This window comes from Hypanus sabinus, chromosome 10 (assembly GCF_030144855.1).
Source record: "Hypanus sabinus isolate sHypSab1 chromosome 10, sHypSab1.hap1, whole genome shotgun sequence".
Taxonomy (NCBI): domain Eukaryota; kingdom Metazoa; phylum Chordata; class Chondrichthyes; order Myliobatiformes; family Dasyatidae; genus Hypanus; species Hypanus sabinus.
Window position 1 is genome coordinate 42,175,242 of NC_082715.1, and position 15,466 is coordinate 42,190,707.

The 15,466-nt window shown below is 39.1% G+C and overlaps 1 pseudogene; it reads right to left on the reverse strand.

Moving 5' to 3' along the window:
• Positions 1-6,775: 6,775 nt before the first annotated feature.
• On the reverse strand, positions 6,776-7,468 carry LOC132400426 (uncharacterized; annotated as a pseudogene).
• Positions 7,469-15,466: the final 7,998 nt, after the last annotated feature.

The following is a 15,466-nucleotide window of genomic DNA, read 5'->3' on the forward strand; positions in this document are numbered from 1 at the left end:
AGGTAGTGCACAATGCTACCTTGGTACGAGAATTCTACAGATTTGGAAAAAAAGCATTTCCTCTTCACCTCTATCATAAATCTATTCCCTTGGATCTTGAACACATGTCCCCTAGGTCTAGTCTCACCTACCAACGGAAACAATCTTCATTCCTGAAAACCCTAATTCTGGCTTAAATTGTATAATGTATAATTTTTTTCACTCTGGGTTCTCCTACATGTGGAAACAGGTTATCTGTATCCACACTTTGGATTCTTTTGTATATTTTAACAATATTTATTAGATGGCCAACTCTTTACTGTGTAACATATTCACAATTCTAGATTTTCTAGGTTGAGGAACAAATCATTCAGCATTTCTCCTGTCAATTTCATATGTTTATTACTTACTTACTGCCCATTACACCACTGACGTTCAGGGCAACAGTGAAGATCCTCTGCCTCTGGTGGTGTTCAGGGCTTCCTTCATCATATCAGTAGCTTCCCCTTGGTTTTCACTGCTGTCAATCATGCAAGTCCCGGGTGTAGTCTCATGAATACCTTTGCATTCAGATGTAGAAGGATTTTTCATTCCTGTTTCTGTAACAATTTTGCTTTACCGGTCAGGGTTGTTAGCTCTGAGCTGAACCCCCAAACTTGGAGGACCGGTGGACCACTCTTAGTCTGGCCTCTACCCTTTGACCGTTTGGCATGGGTGATCCTACCAGAAGCCAAAGCACAAAGCCCTGACTCCAGCCAGCATAGCTCTCCGGGTCATTGTGGCATGCAAGTCTCCAAACCAGGACAAGGTCGTGGTCCTCCTGGAGCTGCCTCTTCCCTGTACTATCCTGCCAGCATTGAAACTAAACAGGTGGATCTACATTGTATTGACTCTGCAAAGCAACACACACTGTTCCAGATATTGTTTCAACAAATTCCTTACAATCTTTCTGAGAGTTTCTTATGTATGATCTCTGCCTTGTAATGAAAGATATCTTTCTTCCTAACTGCTTGTCACACATGCATTGTTATTTATTATGATTCCCAGAAGGTTAAAAAATATTCTGCTTTTCCGGTTCTGCTAAGTAAAGTGAATGATCCAATATCATCCTATGTGGCACTCCACTAGTCACCTTCTTCCCAACTTCAACTTATGTTTGATTGGTTTGCAAACCATTTGTGCCACCCATTTTTGTTTCTTGAGTAGGTGGAATATTCTGACATTTTATTTCATTAATAGTGAATACACAGATTGTTCAGACTGTAGCCATGCTGTATATAGTGGGGTTTATACACTCAGTGGCCACTTTATTAGGTACACCTGCTCATTAATACAAATATCTAGTCAGCAAATCATATGGCAGCAGCTCAATGCATAAGAGCAAACAGATGTGGTCAAGAGGTTCAGCTGTTGTTCAGGCCAAACATCAGAATGGGGAAGAAATGTGATGTAAATGACTTTCAACATGGAATGATTGTTGGTGCCAGACAGTGTGGTTTGAGTATCTAAGAAACTGCTGATCTGGGAATTTCATGCAGAGTAGTCTCTAAAGTTTACAGAGAATGTTGCAAAAGCAAAAAATAACTAACATCTAGTGAGTGTGAATTCTATCGACAGAAATGACTTGTTAATTAGAGGTCAGAGCAGAATGGCCAGACTGATTCAAGGTGAGAGGAAAGAACAGTAACTTAAATGAACATGCATTACAACAGTAGTATGCAGAAGACCATCTCTAAACATAGAACACATCGACTTTTGAAGTGGGTGGACTGCAGCACCAGAAGTCCATGAACCTACACTCAGCCACTTTATTAGGTACAGGAGGTATCTAATAAAGTGCCCACAGAGTGCATTTGTCCAGAGTTAAACAAAAGGTGAGTGGCATGTAAGGTAGCACCTAAGATAGGTGGCCTTTTTTTCCACAATGATTTTTAATTTCCAGCCCAAAAGGCTAATGTGTTTAATTATCAAAATTACTCAATGTTACTGCTTCATTTCCACTGCATTAAAATCAAACTGACTTGAATGTTTTGATTAGAAATAGCTGAAATCAGCAAAAAGACAGCCAAATTCTTAGTTTGCAAAACCCTGGCCTGATCTCCATATGCTAAAAAGATCAGAGCCCCTCTTTGTCCCACGTGAGATCACAATGCACTTGAGTTTATCAGAAAGTCTGACACAGCTGCTTGAAGCTTCTCATGCCAAAATGTGACATAATAGTTTTTCCCATCTGGAGAGGAAAATTAAGATAGACTAGGCCCAGGACAAAACTAGTAGATTCAGACCCCAGTTCTCTTCAGTTTAGTTTACTGAATTATGTGTATTAGTCTGGGACAGACCTAAACTCAACCAGAACTAAATTTCTCTATTTAGGAAGCCAAGGGTAGCAAAGTATAAACTTTGATGTTTGCATAGAAGTATTTCTATATCTACACTCATATATGAGATTTAATTTCTTATGATAACCTGGTCAATGTACAATGTGAATAGTCTCTTTCCGCTTTTTTAAAGTGCTGGCCGATTTAATTCACATGACTGATGTGGGTAATGACAGTACAGCACGTTCTAATTACCCTTTAACTGCTGTGGCCACACTGGTGAAGGCACTCCCGTCGGAGCTGTGGGGAGAGTGTTCCTATATTTAGACCCTGTCATGACGGACCGTGACTTGGAGAAGAATATAAGAAGCATTAGTGATAAGTATACTGGGGTTTGCTGCACGGAGAAATTTATATTTATTTAAAGGAAATTAATGCAATTAGAAAACACTCAGGAGGCAAATACTTTACATAATGCTTTGTTTGCTGCTTTCCCAGAGATGTATGCCCAAGACAATGTTCCCGCTAAGGCGTGCACACACATCCATCTTCTGTTACTAGCGCACAAAGGAATTTAAACTGTGCACGAAAGGATGCCATGCTCTACCCCGGTGGCATGTTAAGTATATTTCACAATCGTACAAAATCACATTTTCCCTTTTGCGGTTTCTAATGCAGACGGTGTTGACAGCGTGGAGCTTTCTGAGATTTGTCGGCAGGGTTTAGAGCTGGTTTGTTCAAAATGTTTCTATTGAAGAAATTATTCAGTACGTAGATGTTGTTGTCGCTGGGCAAAAAAAAAATTGCACAGCACAAGATTTTTGTGCACACTGGTCCTTAAAAATTAGAGGGAATATTGCATATTATTGAATAATGGAAACAAATAAAGCTACTCATATTATTTTATGGACAAATGGAATAGTGCTTATGTAACAACATCATAGGGCTCCTTGAAGGACACTTGCAAATGGTTGCCTGTTATGAAATTCACGCTCTTTCCTTTCAAAGCGGTAGAGGTAATAGTAAGTTTCAGAGGTGCTGCCAGACCGCCGCAGTGCAACCACAGATAGCCGAGTGAAGCATAGAGTGAGTAAGGGCTTTCTCTCTAGACCAGTGGCTTCCAGATCCTTTTTGAATTTCCATTCCCTTGACTCCCAGACCATATCCCCAGCAACCACCACCCCCCACCCACCTTTCCAGCCATTACATAAAAACTATGAAGAATTTTGATTTATGATGCACAGTGAACTGCAGTGACAAATAATTGGCAACATTATATGAATCTGTTTAAAGCTAGAGATGAAATTATTTCTTTATTTAATTACAGTGAAATTTTTTTATCAATAATATTAGAGTGTGCATTAGTAGTCCAACTACTCATTAATTCATTGCCTTTTCACCGTTCAATGAGGTGGATCAGCTTGGTGCAGTGATATCAGCTCCTCAACATCAGGATGAACATCACTCAGAAGGGGTCTCAGATCCCCACGTTCAGTAATTTGCAGCCTGCTTTATTGCTTTAAACGAAGTTGGGCAACTGCACTGAAACTATGCTCATATTATGTTGTAAAGGAAATAAAGAACATACATTGTCAATATATTGTTCAGAGATTTCTTTTTGCACTGAAGAATCTTGATAAAATTGGTTGAACCTCGGCCTCGGCTCAAAGTAATTTTGTAGCGAGATCAGTTCTTCCTCATTCCTACCTGGTAATTCTTCACTGTAAGTGTTCAGGAGTGGACTTATTACCCGATCTGCAATTTGGATTGAGAGAAGATCCTGAAATATCTCTGACAAGTCTTTATGCAACTCACCCAGGTGGGCACAGTATTCTTGAGGATTGTCATCTTTCTTTCTTTCCCAATTTAGAAAGGCTCCAAAATTGGAAAAGGTTGCTACAATCAACATTGCACTTAAATATGATTAACTTGGACAGAAAAGTGGAGATGACTGATTTGACTTTTATAAGGTTCACATTATATACTTGCAATTGAAGACTGATTTCGTTAAACTTTTCAAGTAATTCTGAAAGATAAGCAATGTCATGCCTAATGTTCTTGAGTTGATTACTGAATGAAGCATTCTAGTCTTCAAAGAATTTCATCCCATTTTCAGAAAGTGCATAGAAGTGTGTTGGCAGTTATCTTTGTTCCCCTTCACCTGCATCTTCACCATTTCCACTGACCCTCCAGTCTCTGAGATGGAGCATTCTGTCCAGAACAAGGTTCTTTGACCCCCTTCACCCACACCAAGTGAGTTCTAAGCCCACCATTGCGCTGAACTCTTCTTCTGTTGCCTCTGTCTCTGAGTCCACTTCTTCAGTGAGAATTCCCTATCCCACACCGATGATCCCTTCTCCAATCTCCAAAACCCCTTCCCTTCTTGTTCACCCCATTCTGGTTTTCTGTTTGCCTTGGACCTTTTTATCTCTAATTGCCGATGAGACATTGTCTGGCTCAACTTCAGCACTCCTCTCTCTTTCTCGAACCTTATTTCCTTTGAATGCATTGTCCTCCACTCTCTCTGCATCTATCCCAAACTTACCATCAAACCCACAGACAAAGGAGTGCTGTTGTAATTGGCAGACTGATCTCTACTTTGCTGAGGCCAGTTGGCAACTTTCAGACACCTCCTCATACCTACCCTTTGAAAAGGTTCCCATTCCAGACCAAAAGAAAACTGTCTCCGACATCATCAACTCTGGAGAACTCTTATCTCCACTACCTAATTAATAGTTCCCTTACCCTGCACTGCTCGCTTCTACTTCTTACCCAAGATCCATAAAGCTGCCTGTCTGGGTAGGCCCATTGTCTGTGCCTGCTCCTGCCATCTGAACTCATGTCCTCATACCTTGACTCCGTTCTATCAAGTTTGGTTCAGTCCCTTCCCAATACATTTCATGCTGAGCTCGTCAATTTCATCAACCTTACCTCCAACTTTCATCCTGCCCTCAAATTCACTTGGTCCATTTCTGACACCTCCTTCCCCATTCTCAATCTCTCTGTCCCCATCTCTGGAGACAAACTGTTTGACATCTTCTATAAATCTACTTTTCCCAAGGCTATCTTGAGTAAACCTCTTCACCCTCTGTCTCATGTAAAAAATGTTATTCCCTTTTCCCAGTTCCTTCATCTCCATTGCAGTTGCTCTCAGGATGAGGCTTTCGTTTCCAGGACATCAGAGGTGTCCTCCTTCTTCAAAGAACAGGCTTTCCCTTCCTCTGTCCTCACTCGCATCTTCTCTATTTCCTGGATATCTGGGCTCACCTCATATTCCTTAAATGTGATAGAGTTCCTCCTGTCCTTAGCTACTACCCTATGAGCCTCTGCATCCAACAGACCATTCTCTGCAACCGCCATCATATCCAAAGGAATCCTACCACAAAACACATCTTTACCTCCCCCAACTTTTTGCTTTCCACAGGGATCACACACGCACCATGATTCCCTTGTCCACTTGTCTTTCCTCATTATTCTCCCTCCCAGCACTTATTCCTGCAAGCAGCCAAAATGCTACACTTGCCCAGTCACCTCTTCCCTTGCCTCCATCTAAGGCCCCAAAAAGACCGTCCAGGTGAGGCAACACTTCACCAGTGAATCTACCGGGGTCATCTACTGTATCTGGTGCTCCTGATGCAGCCTCCACTACATTAATGAGACCCATCGTAAACTGGGGAACAACTTCATTGAGCACTTCCTCTGCATCCACCAAAAGCACAACTTCCAGGTGGCCCAACATTTTAACTCCAGTACCCATTCCCCTTTCTGACATGTCAGTCCATGGCCTCTTTTGCCATGATGAGGCCACCCTCAGGGTGGAGGAGCAACAGCTTCTATCCCATTGGCATAGCCTCCAACCTGATGGCATGAACATCAATTTCACCTTCAGGTTAAAAAAATTTTCCCCCTCCACTCTTCTATTCCCCACTCTGGTCTCTTACCTCTTCTCACCTACCTATCACCTACCCTGGTAGCCTTTCTCTATCCCTTTTTCCCATGGTCCACTCTCCTCTCCTATCAAATTCCTTCATCTCCAGCTCATTACCTTTTCTACTCAACTGGTTCACCTATCACCTTCTAGCTAACTTTATTTCTCTCCCCCAGCTTTTTTATTTCTGGCATCTTCCCCCTTCTTTTCTACTACTGAAGAAGGATCTTGGCCCACTGCATTGACTGTTCATTTCCAAAGATCCTTCCTGACCTGCTGAGTTCCTCCAGTATTATGTGTATGTTGTCTCTGGTGGTTTGCTTTTGAGAGCTATCTAACTTGTGTGTTCAACAGCAAGCATTTAAACAGTTCATCATTTTCAATTCAAAGCTCTTAAAAAATACAAGAATTGAGAGCATGGGACTTGATTTTATTTACCGCTGTGATAACGGTATTTAATGGTTTGTACAGCTGACACTTCGGCATTTTGGGAAAAGATGTTTTCTGTGAATTACACACTGAATGGTAAATATGTTAGATGCAGCCTTTTTCAAAACATTGATGGCGACCCATCTGTTGCACAAACAAGAATGTTGGTGAGCAAAATGTCCTTCTCTTTGAAAAATTTATCAACAACCCGACATACTGACTCTCCCTTCATATCTGTTTCTAGTCCCTTTGCAAATAACAGCTCTTGAACCATGATTTCATCTTATAGGAAGTGAACGTAACCAAGAAGCAAAGATTTGTTGCCTGACAAAGATGACTCATCCACCTGCAGAATAAATTCTGTTTTCCTAAGTATGTTGCGCAATGTGACTTCCATATTCTCAGACACTTTGTCGATTTGTCTTCGAGCAGAGTTAATGCTGAGTAGAATCATTTTAATTATTTGGTCTGGAGACTTATGTAGATCTGTACTCAGAACCTCCCTTACAGCTGGCAGAGTCAGTTCTTCTCCGATTGTATGGGGCTTTCCAGATTTAGCAATGAGCAATGAAAAGTACGAAGCACGCAAACCATCACTGTTTTGTTGTGAAGTACTGGCAAACATATTTTGAAGTGTTTTCAGTTTCTGAAAGTTTTCACAAAGTGACTGAAAATAAGCCAGGTTCTTGTTTGCTTTATCAGTGTGTATTCTCTTCAAATGTTCAAGGAGTCTGGATGGTTTCATTGACTCATTTGAAAAAGCTTTTTCAGACAGCAGACTTACTGGTTGCTGTTGGTTGCTTGGTCCTGGTATAAATCCATTTCAGATACTCCACACTATATGAACTATAATTGTTTTGCAATTGGTCCCTTTCTGCCATTTTCATTATGGATTATTGACCACAGTAAATTGCCTAACATTTCAGTCCAATCTCAAGTACTGAAATCAATAAAAGGGAATCATAGCTTTCTGACCCTTTGAGTCTGCCTGTGCCTGAAGGTACATAAAGTTGGGCAGCAATATCTTGGTTGGACTTTGGGCTAGTGAAATGCAGTCAAGATCATTTGAAAGGGCTGATTCTGACCTTTGCCCCATTAAACCACATATCCTATTTCACAGTACATGATTAGAGTATGGAAATCATACAAGCTAACATTGCATTTCAGTAGTGAATAGCAATAATTTGTGAGCTGGGCCTGGATATAACACAATTTCTTCAGTCCATGATATGCTAAATACAGAGTATCACATTTCTTTTCAAAAACAATAATGCACTTTGAGTAAAATCTAAGAGAATGGGGCATTAGCTAGAGATGAGGTGATTATATGATCATTATTATCAATGATAAGGCACTGAGGACCAATTGCTTATAATAAGTAATTCATTTTTTAAATTAATCCTGTAATCCCTCAGCTTCTCCTGTTGCAACTGAGCACATCTCCTCTCCCCACCATCCCTTTATCTCTATGGTCCCCTTAGAAACTGTCACAACACAGTGAGGGGCTGATATCTCCCACTTTGAGAACCACTGCTCTAGAAGGACACAAAATCGTCATCTATGCTCCACCGCATGCTGTACCTAACCAGTACAGGGACACAGGTAGAATCTTGCTGTAGATCTCTAGATTCTGGAGGCCTACCACAATGGGTATAATGTCCTAGCAGTGAGGAGACCTTGCACGGTGTCATCTTGAAGTCTTAACTGAAACACCACCTTCATAGTTAAAGTGGCAAAGAAATATGTTTTCAATGTTTCCAACATTCAGAGGCACTAAAAGACTAGTAAAATGATGTAAATTGGGAAACTGAAAATTAATATTATTAAAACCACTAAAAGAAAGCAAACTATTTTAAAAGCACTTAACTTCCTCATTCAGATGAATGGAACCTATGATTTTATACTGCTCTGGTCGAACCTAAGAACAGAGTAACAATTAATGCTGAAGAGTTGGAGCAAAACTGTGCTCCACTGAGTACTCTTGCCAATGCTTCAGCAGAAGTCCATGACTTATCATTTGTGAATGACCGAATGCCAATAGTTCTGATCCAGCAATATTTCATCCACTCATTGGGATGTAGAAGGGAATGCCAATCAAGCAGACTGTTTTGCCTTGGATGGTAATATGCTTCTTTAATATTGTTGCAGCTGTACTCATTCAAGACAAGGGGAATATTCCTCTGGACTAGTATCTTGCAGATGGAGGGAAGATTTTTGTGAGCCTGGTAATAAAAAACTTACCTCAGAAGATGCACTCCTGTTTTTTACTGTAGGTACAACAGTTATGTCACAAATAAGATCTAATTTCTATTAACTGGTGATCCAGCAGAATGTTGATGAAAAGGAATTCAGCGATGGTATTGTCATTGGATATCAAGGGAAATTGGCTGGGCCCCTTTACTGGAAATGGACATTATCTGATTTGTGTAATGTAAACGCTATGTGAATAGTCCTGAATATTTTCCAGGTCTTTCTCCACATAAGCACAGGCTATTCTTTTGTTTTTCTGAGAAGTTCTGAATAGAATTGACCCTTGTGACAAAATACGGTTTCATTTTCTGCAGCTATTAGTTTTAAATCCTGAAGTTGGAATGGAAATGCCTTTGTATGTTGTTTATCATTGATTCAATTGTATCTATTTATTCTACTGTGAATGCTTGTACGAAGCAAATCTCAGGTATGCTGACATATATGTACTTTGAGGATAATTTACTTTAAACTTTGAACTCCAATTTACATTTTTTTTGTAAAAGCTGAAATGTCTATCATGGATCCCAATTCCGTACAGGGCAACAGTAAACTATGTTATGGAAAAGGGATTGAAACAAGAGCAAATTCATAGCTTCATTGTCATGTTGGCTGACTTGCTTCTGCCCAGAATGACAAGGAGTGAAAGACAAGCAACATCTGGGCTTTCATTTACTAGTTGGCCAGTCTGCATATTTGTGGAGGGACTTTGCTGGATTTGTTTAAGCAAATTACAAAGCCATCTAAAAGTTCAAATGGATTTGCCAGTAGAAGTGGTTGAGGCATCTCTTAAGAATATTACTGCCTGGATTGGATTAAAAATCCCCCAAATTTCTTGGGAGTTTTGGCAAAGTAAAGCCAGCAATAACTTCTACTGTCAGGCAACATGGTGTCATTAAACAGAGATCTTAGTGCTGACATAAATAGGTTTGCTTTATTATTGTTGTCACATACAGTGAGAAACTTGTCTTGCATACTGTTCACGGAGATGAATTCATTGCATCAAAGTGCTGCTTAGAAATTTTTCAGCGCAGCAACGCATTCACATCTTGAAGGAAGCAACAGGCGCTTGCAGGTCTGTGCTCAGTTTCTTTTCTGAAGAAGGTCGAACAGTTCACTTTGAATTATTTTAGTGAAGCTACATCTCTGCATTTTTTCACTGGTTATAAATGAGACTAGCTAGCAATCCTTCTCCAGATGTTTAAAGTAATGAAGTGTACACACAGGGTGAATCAAGAGGAGAGGCTTCCATTAGTGGAGGTACCAGGAACCAGAGAAGCCAAATCAGCAAAGATATCAGAGGTGACTTCAGAGAAATGGTTGCAAATTTTCAAACTGTTACCGGATAGGATTCAATGAAGAGGATGCACTTAACCACAATGAATGAGGTGGGTCATGCGAAAATGTTATTGTGGTTATGACTCACTCTACCTGACCATTTAAGTACTTTATCTATGGATGTAAGGTGGAGGGCATTCTGACTGTCTGCATTGCACGACTGCAATGCACATGATGGCAAGAGGCAGACTCACAATTCAGAAACAGGCTTCTCCCCTCTGTCATCTGATTTCTGCACAGTCCATGAACCTATAAACACTACCTCATGTTCCCTTTTCTTTGCACTACTTATTTATTTCATAATTTAAAGTAATTTGATGTTTCTGCACTTTACTGCCTAATGATAAATTTAAGACAATGATAATAAATGTAAATCTTAAAAAAGATCCAGTGTTTTCCTGGTGTATATGACAAATAAATTCTTCTAGGGCTTCAAGTCGGGTATAATATTGATTATAACCGATGTTTCGATAACAAACTCTGCTGTCTTCTTAAGGGTTATTATAATGTTGTTTATAATCAATACCTGTACCCAGCTGGAAGCCTAAGAAGAGTTCATTCATCAAACCTGTATCTGATTCTGATTCATTAAATGACAGAATTTTCACTATCTTTGTGAATAAGGTAAAATGATAATTAGATGCTTCCATTTAATTTAATTTCTTTTAAAACAATTAGATGTTTTTCTAATCATGATCTGGTGCTAAGCTGTGGTGGAAGCCCATGCATATTGAAAAGAAAAACCCTCATGCACTCATGTAAATGTTATAAGCCCATAGGAAATAGGAACAGAATTAGATCATTTGACCCATTGAGTCTACTCCACCATTTCATCATGGCTGATTGATTTCCTTAAAGTAATGTTAGCTGAGCTTTTGAAATTTGTTTCCCAAAATAGATCCAATGGATTTGCTTAGAGGTGGAAAAGAAGCAATTTAGCATTTGATATTGACTGCAGTTCAAAATAAAATTTATGGTCAATGAAATGCATTGGGGCTGCCTATGATAGTGATAGTGACCACATTGATACAAGCCATCATTTAAATGTTTATTTATTTATTTAGAGATACAGTATGGGACAGGCCCTTCTGGTGTGGGAACAGTATCCAATTTTTAAGTTCATGTTGAATGCTCCAATAAGTAATTCAAGTAAAATAATTACCAGGTTTCTCATATTCCAAGTACTGTACTTCTATTGGCAATTTCCATTTTGAATGTTAACATCAAAAACTATTCTAGACACTAAGATTTTGGATAGGGCATGAATATTCCCAAGACTTTCAATAAAGTACAGCAGTAAAACAATATTTATTTGGTCTTCCCTGGATCATGTACAATTTAATCATTTAAGATTAAAAAGTAAATGAGAAATTAAATGGCATGGATGTTTTGGGTATAGTCAATCAGAAATAGCAGCAGTGGTTTATCAGGAAAATTTTCATTTAATAACACCCACCAGTCAGAACATGCAATCATGCGGAATTCAATTTCTGACATATTAATATACTTATCTGTTTCAAATACTGATCTGAGTCTGTTATATATTTTTGACATTCTCTGTTAAACTTAAGTTAAACTTTGTCATTTTTCCTTTATTGCTTTTGCTTCCCTTTCAGCATTTTAGGTGCTTAAACAAATATCTGGAAAGTAGCTAAGCACTGACTTGACTCATTTAATTCAGAGTGGAGGGAACGATTAAAATCTTTGGTGCACAGGAGCATCAGACTACACAGCTTGTATTTTACAAGAGTAATAAAGTTTTATTTTGCATTTATAGTAGAAAGGTTATGCAGTAAATTCCGATTACACCCAATTAGCTGAAAACTATGCATGTGAGAACCCTGAGATTTACTGGCAATATGAGTTTTAGTTTTTATATCTTCTACAGATGTTAATTGCAAACTGTTCAATTTATATATTTTTGAACAGAAAACATTACTTCCCTAATACTTCCTACTTTCACCTTGTCCAAACTCTGTTAATTTTCAGGCCAACCTCTGTTTGCTGCATCATCAGTCCTTTAAACATTGTTCAGAAATCTGACATCAATTAGAGCATTTCACACAACATAAACTTTTACAGCGACATTGCTATTTATTATTACAAGAATTGTTTCCTTTTCATTAAACAAGGTAAACTCTTTGACATTTATTCAATGATATTTCAACACGAATTTCCAGAAGTTAAATTTCTATATAATTATTTATCTTAACTATAAATCCATCTAATCATTCAATTGGTCTCCATCTGTCTGTTAGAATTTATTTTGACCACGGCTTTCTATGCTCGATATGCAGAAAACAGGCTAGATTGTATTTCAGGACTATAACCTAACCAATGTAGTTATCTGACATCAGAAGTTGTAACAATCAAATATTGAGTTCCTTTTTTAGTACAGTAAGTCTGGGATGCTCTGATTTCAGTCATTTTATGTTACATGTATGCACAATGTATTTTTCCTGTTCTGGTTTAATTTCTAACTAATTCTCAAGAAACGAGAGCCTGGTATTATCAACCATGGATCTTCATTGAATGGTCTGAGGAAAAATATTGCCATGGTATTTCAACAGTCATTGAGTTTCCCAGTAACTATCTTGTGACAAAATCCACTTTGAAGATGCCCTTTAAAGTAAGAGGGGGAGGGTAACACAGAGTTAATGACAAATATACTTGGCTATATTTTATCTTGCCTTGGAGAAGTTCTCAGCTATCCTGCGCAACATGAAAGCAGTGCATTCAATGCAATGAATGACAACATGTGTTAACTCTTACTTGATTTAATGAAAATTAAAAACGCAATACCCTTAAAGACTTACTGGTGAAACTCCCTATCTCGTCCTAATTTATGTTGGACGTGGTTCCACAGATGCCAGTTAGTCTCTGAAATCTTTGTCAAATTACTGGAGTTCATGTGTGAGCCTCCTCAATGACATCCATTAGTAACTTAAGGAGGCAGCCCAAACCTACTGCCACATTTTTCTGCATAGTGTCAGCAAAAGTCACAAGATGGGCACGCAGAGAGGAACCCTTACTGAATAGTCAGCATAAAAGACAAATTCTAGTCCAAGGTGGTCCATGCGTAAAGTTAAAATAATTCAGGGAATTTATATTATGCTTAAATTAATGACACCTAATTTTGAAGTTGCCATTCAGAAGGTTTGTCCTAATTTCACCATTCATACAGACTGCATGGATAGTTATTATAATTCTGGGTGCTCAATGGCTAAACCAGAATTATTCCCCAGATGTTTCCACGGTGATTCCATGTCATGTAGGATTTTGCATTTGAAAATGATTTGAACTGCTCTTCTGAAACGTTTGATGGGAATTTTAGTCTCTTCTAACAAAGGAAATATATAGGCTGGCTAAAAGTATTCAGAACAAACTATTTGATTTTATAAACATTAATGGATGCAGTAAAATTATCAGGCACAGTCTACCTTTACATTCACACTTATCACTTGCCACTTTTGGCTTTCTATGATCTCTTTCAATCTGATCAATCTCCTGATAATCATTAGTCCAGACTTCGCTTCTCAATGAAGTAAATTTCTGACACATTTGAGCAAAGCCCTGTAAGCTGTTGACATCAGAACATTAACAAGAGAAAATCTGCAGATGCTGGAAATCCAAGTGACACTCACAAAATGCTGGAGGAACTCAGCAGGCCAGGCAGCATAAGGCCAGGCCAGGAAAAGAGTAGTCAATGTTTCAGCCTGAACTGTCGACTATACTCTTTACCATAGATGCGGCCGGGCCTGCTGAGTTCCTCTAGTATTTTGTGCACATTGCTTGGACATCTGAACATTGTGTGGAGCTTACATTAGTAATAGCAGGGCCAGTACCATCCAAGAGCATACAGGTTTTGTAATCAACAAGAACTGAAGGGATGGTGGTAGTGGTGGTGCGGGCTATGAACGTTGAATATGGAATAATACAGCACACGGACTGGTCAATCAGCCTGCAATGTTCTGCTGAACCAGCTAAAAAGCAAATCAAAAACACACGAACATTATCCCTTGTCACAACCACGAATTTGGCAGCGGGGTAGATATGGAAATTGCGCTTGTGAATTTTCATGTGTCAGCTAATTATTATTTAATCATGATAGTATTTAACTCCATACTTGTCATCATAATGCTTGTCAAGACTTGGGCAGAGTGCAGTAATGCTTCGTTGCCTGTTTGCTTTCAGCCTTCCCTGAGAAATTGGACTTCCGAGTCAACTGACTGAAGACGAGTGGTATTTGTTTAATGTTTAGATTTTCTAAACATTATTGTAGGCTTCATTTCCCATTTGAGAATTTTAGTTAATGGCTCTATTTGGCCAAGTGTTTATTGTTTATTTTCCCCCTAACACTGTTTGCATTAAAGTTTGTGAATTACCGACCTGCTTCAGCGTCTCTCCCTCCGCACTTGGGCCATATCAGAACCTGGTAATACCCCTTCTACCTACACTGATAGGTTTAAATAGGTACATTTAATGTCAGAGAAATGTATACAATATACATCCTGAAATTCTTTTTCTTTGCAAACATCTACAAAAACAAAGAATGAATGACAGATAAATGTTAGAACCCCAAAGCTACCCCAATTCCCTCACCCACAGAGAACCAGCAGCAAGGCAAGACCCCCCTCCCCCACCAGCAAAAATGCATTGGCACCCTCCACCAAGCACTCAAGTGTGCAGCAAAGCAACTATGTCCATATTCCTCCATCTTCCTTACATCTATGTGCCTATCCAAATATCTCTTACAGCCTCTAAAGTATTTGCCTGTACCACCCTACAAGGCAGTGCATTCCGGGCATCCATGACTCTCAGTGAAAACACTTACCTCTCACTTATATAGAGCCTGTCATGCTAGCACCTGCCCTCTAAACCAGGCAGCATCTCTTCTGCACCCTCTCCAAAGCCTCTATATAGTGAGGTGACCAGAACTGTATGCAATACTCCAGATGTGGAATAACCAGAGTTTTATAAAGTTGCAACATAACCTCCTGAGTTTTGAACTGAAAATGCCTTGACTAATAAAAGCAAGCCTTCCGTAAGCCTTTTTGACCACTTTATCAACCTGTATAGCCAAGTTCAAGGAACTATGATCTTGGATCCTGAAATCTCTCTGCTCAGCAACACTGAATCCCGAACACAATGGATCAATAGATGTATGAACTTTTCTAGGCACAGTTTCTGAAAGATTTATGATGTAAATAAAGCACTTAAACCTCAA